Genomic DNA, 6,000 nt, shown 5'->3' with positions numbered 1-6,000 from the left:
AAATAAAGCTGATTTCATTTCTGACTTTCCACTGGTAAGTGTATGACAACAAAAACAACAACAACAACAACAACAACAACAACAACAACAACAACAGCAACAAAAAGAGACAGACTAAAATATTCATGGACACAAAAATATGAATCTATCCAAGAATCCAATTAAGTGCATTGATATTTGTAAACAAAACAACCTCCTACAAAAACACTCCTCCCCTATACCACAATTTCTTTTTTCTGCAGATAACTGATAATTGGGAACATTCATTTGTATGAACAGGATAAATAGGATTTGTTTCCTAATTCTGAGTAAACACAGATTTGGCATATGAACATGATAAGTACTGTGGTGGAAGAATAATATGAGTAAAATAGGCTTTTCTGCTGCTGTGAGTCGCTGGGAATTGCTCAAAGAAAAGGCAATTAATTGATTAAAAAATAATTATTAGGACAGAATCAAATTATATCATTGAGCTGTTCATATACTTGTCAATGTAGAGAGTATATGTCCCAGCCCACATGTACACAGCAGGCAAATTATGAATAAATATTTCTCAACAAAAATAGCACTTTTAGGCAAGAGTCACGTGATATACTTTTCTTCTGCCAGCCATAATTTGGCCATAATTCCTTTTAAAACAGTGTTCAAACCTAAAACTAATCAGGAAGCTCCTTTCATACCATCATTTTTATCATCCAGTGAAACTGGATGGTAGTGAAACTTTGAGATAGGGTTCACTAGGTCATGAAGTCATAATCTGAAAAACATTGAAAATAGCACCCACCTAATTCAAAATCATATCAGCTTTTCAGAAACATATACTTTCGTAATATAGATTTTTTATTATTATTTTGAAAGTTAAATGTCTTGAAAACTTGTTTAATGAAGATGTGCAACTTTTTATATAATTTTTTTCTAAAAATTTATAATTGGAAGTACTTTTGAAGTGGTAAATGAAATGAGTGAGTACTATGAAATATCTAATTTTGATTATCTGAAAGATCTGATCATTAGTTTGTATGGAAAGAGTTGAAAACAAAAAAATCCATCAAAAATTACAATTTCGATGGATAGGCATCCATCCATCCAGCAGCTGATCCAAAATCCCACTTCATGCTTGGCAGGCCTTACTTGGAATGCTGTTATACTAGGTGTGTAACTGGAAGAAAATATTTTATTAGACTGGTAGTGTCATCTCTGATACAGAAAAAAATGAAAGATGAAGGTAGGAATTTTACTTTTATTAATCATAATGTAACAAACATCAGTCTTCCTTTTGAAGAGTGAGAGAGAGGGAGATGGGAAATGAGTAGTTAGTAACTTAATGACTCACCTTCATCTATTATACTTTTACAACTAATTTGTTCCAAACCATTCATCACAGCAACATTAAATTCTCTGGAGCAGATACTAACATTTTCAGTATCAGAAAATTTTTATTTAATACAGAAATTCAAAACAAATGGGGTTGCAAAGCTGAACTCTCATTCTGTGCAGTACAGCACCACACTGCAGTGTGGTGGAAGTCAAGCTGGAAACCAAACTGAAACCTATGGGAAGAGCTAAGGGAAATTACTGGAACACAGTGACCAAACAAAGTGGTAGGTGACCTGGGAAAGAGGGCAACAACCCAAAAATATGTGTAAGGAAGTTTCCTTCCATTTTCTTTATCCTTCCTGAGCCATTTGTAAAGAATTTTTGAACCATCTAGTAGAGCAGATGCCCGTAAAGTATGTAATTAATTCCATTTAATAAAATGAAGAATACTTTCATATATTGGTTAGATAATGTAACTTATTTGCATGAAATCCTGTAGTTCTAAGGTAAAAAGTTAAGATTGATTAATCAGTGCTCATATTTTTATGAAATTCAAATGAACAATAGAATTTAAGAACAAATTAATTTAAGATGTCAAGCAAAAAATGCTTGATATCTTCAATTAATATTGAGATTGTTTCCAGACTATTAAGACAACCAGAGAGTCATGGTAGGAATTTGAATTGCCCAATCACAGTAAGGCAGAGACAAAGAATCAGTTTCTTAAAATAATTTCCAGCATTACTTTGAGGAGATAATGTAATAAGAGGCATCAACTGCTCCTTATGACAGAAGGGATACGCAGGAGAAAACAGAAAATTAAATAACTGACTCTCACCTCCTCCTTCTCCAGCAAGACCCTTCAAGATTTCTGCATATTTTTTTGACTCCTTGAGTTCACACACTTTCCTTGATGGTGAGCTGCAGAACAGGGGCAAAGCAATGCCAGTGATCTCATTAAATCCTCCTTTACCCAAGTCATGACAGATCAGCACAATATCTAAATCACTTTAATTCTCCCTACAGAGAGTCTGATAACAGAAAAGTATGCTCATCTGCAAATTTCCTATACAGATGAAGACACACTGTAATTGACCGTGTGACCTCTGAAAAATTACGTTATTTCCACCTCTTACTTGTGACCCTCCCAAGTACCTATAATTCTACAGAGCTGTGTCAGCATAAAATACATAAAGCTGTATTTTAAAACTGTGACAACTTTCAGGCTTCTCTCTATGTGCTTCATAGCATATATTTTAAATGGGAATATATACTCATGTAAAGACGTTCTTTTAGACTCAAGGTTTTGCATGTACACATAGAAAAGCACATTCATGCCCCCATATAAGGTCCCAAATTACTTTCCTGAGAAAAACAAAGCAAATTCCTGGCAAAGTAGCTTTCCTGGGAAAGTGAATTTTTTCCAATAAGAATGATTCCACCTGAGATGTGCCAATCACTGAAAAACTCATAGTGCTTAAAGGTAGTTCAGGAATTGATCTGAAGAAAATAGAAACATAGGTCTTTTGTTGCTAGAATACAGCCAATCATTCAGGTTCATTATCCATTTAACACTAATGCCCAAAGCAAGTTGTGAAACTGTTGGCCAGAACTGTTCTGGAAAGCTGTTAAGAAAGTAAAAAAAACCCAAGAATATAAAGAACTTTGATTAAAAAAAAAAAAAAAAAACAAAAAAAAAAAACACAAAAAAAAAACCAACCTCCCAAAAAACCCAACCAAGTAAAACCTTTAGAAAATGGCAAAAATACATCTTTATCTAAAACAAAAAAAACAACACACCACAAAAAACTGTAGATTCAGAAATTTATCTCTGTTCCACTATGTCCCTGGTGAAAATCTCATTCAAGAATTTTCACTGATCACTTGAATCTCATAGGAGTCGAGGGTACAAACATTTTTGACAGACATTTTCACAACCTGCCTAGAAGATACTAGTGACCATCAACGTAATTCTTGGATCGGGAACCATTAATGCTGAATTGCTTGGTGCTGGACAGTATTCTTTTCTGAGCCTGAAGTGCTTTGGTGGAGCAATGCATGACCGTATAAGTACTAATATAGCAGTTATTTACTCAGTAGGATTGGAATGACTCACAGAAAACAGGCCCAGCTACCAATCTTGGATAGTGTCTTATATTTAACTTGTCAAGTAGTAATAATATAAATTGAGATTTTCATGAGAAATTAAAAAAAGTAAACACCTTACTGGATGACAGAGGAAGAGCCCTGAATGAGTGCATATATCATGCTGTGGCTCTGTTTTAAAAACAAAACAAAAACAAAACAATAAAAAGCAAGCAAACAAACAAACAAACAAACCACAAAAAAACCCCCACACCCATTCCAGCACCTTTTTACATTTCCTTAAAATTTTGGTCTGAATGTGTTTCTTAAACGGATCTATTAAATGGGTAGAATTAGAAAGACAGAATTTATTCCCAAAGAAGCTGACACTCATAATTCATAGAATTCATCACTCATAAAAATACAGCTTTGTAGAAGCACTGGGCAGTTCAACCAGAACCAACCAACACACTGTGCTGTAAGGAAATAAGTTTACTTTCTTTAAATGTAGCAATAGGAAGAGCAGACAGAGCACAATAAATGGAGAGAAGTAATAAAAGCAAAAACCTCTCCCGCTACACACACAAAAAAAAGCCAACAAGGAAAAGGTCTGTAGCCACCTAGAGGAGCATTTTGTACAAACAAAAGCATATCTCTCCTGTTTTTAACAATTATTATGTTCCCATTAATAGTTCAAGAATACCTCTACAATGGATGTACCCTCAAGCCTGTTAAAAACACTGCTTTCATAGCTATCAGCTACAACAGCCCTGGAAGACAGATTCTTTATAACTGGAAGCTATAAATATATTGAAAAAAAATGAGACTCGATTTTCATCCCTGATTTTCCTGAAAAATCTGACATCTACTCTGGTAATAGGAAATATCTACTTAAGATATATGATTTATTACTTTCTGTACATTTTAATATTTTCAAGAATTTAGGAACTAAAATCCTGTATATTCTTTAATCATATATTTCAAAGTAATGCAAAAATGAAGCAAACTTTTATACACATTTTTCTAGTAAGAAATTCTTAGCCTCTTTCCAAGGGCACACCTGGATGTGACTATGGGATTTGTGAACACTGATATTTTCTGGACATTTTGTGTGTCAAAACTGTTGAGCATTTCCTCCTGAAGATCAACCCAGCACAAACATTGAAGCTTATGTAACTGGAAAAATTCTGAATCCAAGTCCTTGAATTCCTTGAGATAACAAAACATTTTTCATGCCATATGAAGGCTGTTTATGTGCATCCCCCTAGATCAGAGCAGCAATGGCCTTCTCATAATAACTTTAAGCTATATTTACCCTATAAACTGAGACGATCACTTAATTTCAAGAATGTTCTCATTTATTTGAGGAGTGTGGGGAGGGGGATATTTTCCCCTCCAGAACTCTTTTACATAAGGCAAGATTAACCACAATCCAGAAAATATCACAACCATCTATATTCTTAAATCATTAGGCTGTTTAATCAAGAATCTCAAGATCTGTAATTAATGATTTTTTATTATATTGTGCAGAAGAACGTTTGCCAGAATTTCAAATTTCAATGAAGAAAGCCCTAAAGGTTACAAGTTTAATGATGTTTGTCTGCGCAGCTTGCTTTTCATCAAGAGCTTTAAAGTGCCAAATAGTTTTCTAATGAATAGGAAGTCAGGCAAAAACAGCTGAACAGGGATAAAAAACCCAGAAAGGCAACAAACAAACTAGAAACCTTAGACATGATCAGAGCCGACTTAGCATCCTAAGATTCAAGAGCTACTCAAACATGAGTTAATAAAAGCAACAGGACTAATGCACTTTGTGATGTACGCAGGCTGAAATTGAGACCAGAAGGGAGGAAGGGAATTTACTGAGCTCAAACACAAGGCTCTTCACTTTTCCTTTGGGAAAAATATAATTTGAAAGATTAGAATAGGAGGAGAGATGAAGAGACAAAAACAGTAGGGATAAACTATTTTGCAAAAAAGAGTGACAAGTATGTCCCTTCTCAATAAGGATCAAGACTAGGAAAAAAAAAAAAACATAAGAAAAAAAATCTTTCTAGTTCAGTTTAGTGCCAAAACAGTGCATAAAGACAGCATTTGAATTATGAATAACATACGAATAACATCAATAGCCTGAAAGTGAATTTTCTTGTCTTATCAAAAAGCCCTCAAGAGACATCACACAATCTATAATACTGCCCCAAATGACAACATGGCTTGTGGACTCAGTAAATGTGCACAGCTTGACTAGGCACAGGATATCTCTGGAAAAAGCAGTGGAAAGAACGGAGAAAAAGAAAACAGGTAGAAGCATCCAAACAGACAGGCAACCAGCACGGACATCAAGCAGCCTAATACTTGCAACACAAACATTGAAAAAGTAAGAACTTTCCAGTTCAAAACATCTTCTTTAGTGTAGCACCACATTTCTTTTATAAAATTTTCAGCTAGAAACAGCCAGTTCATATCTACAACCATGATTAAAATCATGTCACACCAAATTAGCAATCAGTCATTACAAGCTCCTAAAATCAGAATAATTGTCAGTAACTTTTTGTTTTAAGCTGAAATAAAGTGATTTAGTTCACTCTATTCAGATAA

This window comes from Hirundo rustica, chromosome 1 (assembly GCF_015227805.2).
Source record: "Hirundo rustica isolate bHirRus1 chromosome 1, bHirRus1.pri.v3, whole genome shotgun sequence".
Lineage (NCBI taxonomy): Eukaryota > Metazoa > Chordata > Aves > Passeriformes > Hirundinidae > Hirundo > Hirundo rustica.
The sequence above is the reverse complement of the archived record's forward strand: the minus strand, read 5'-3'. Positions refer to the sequence as shown.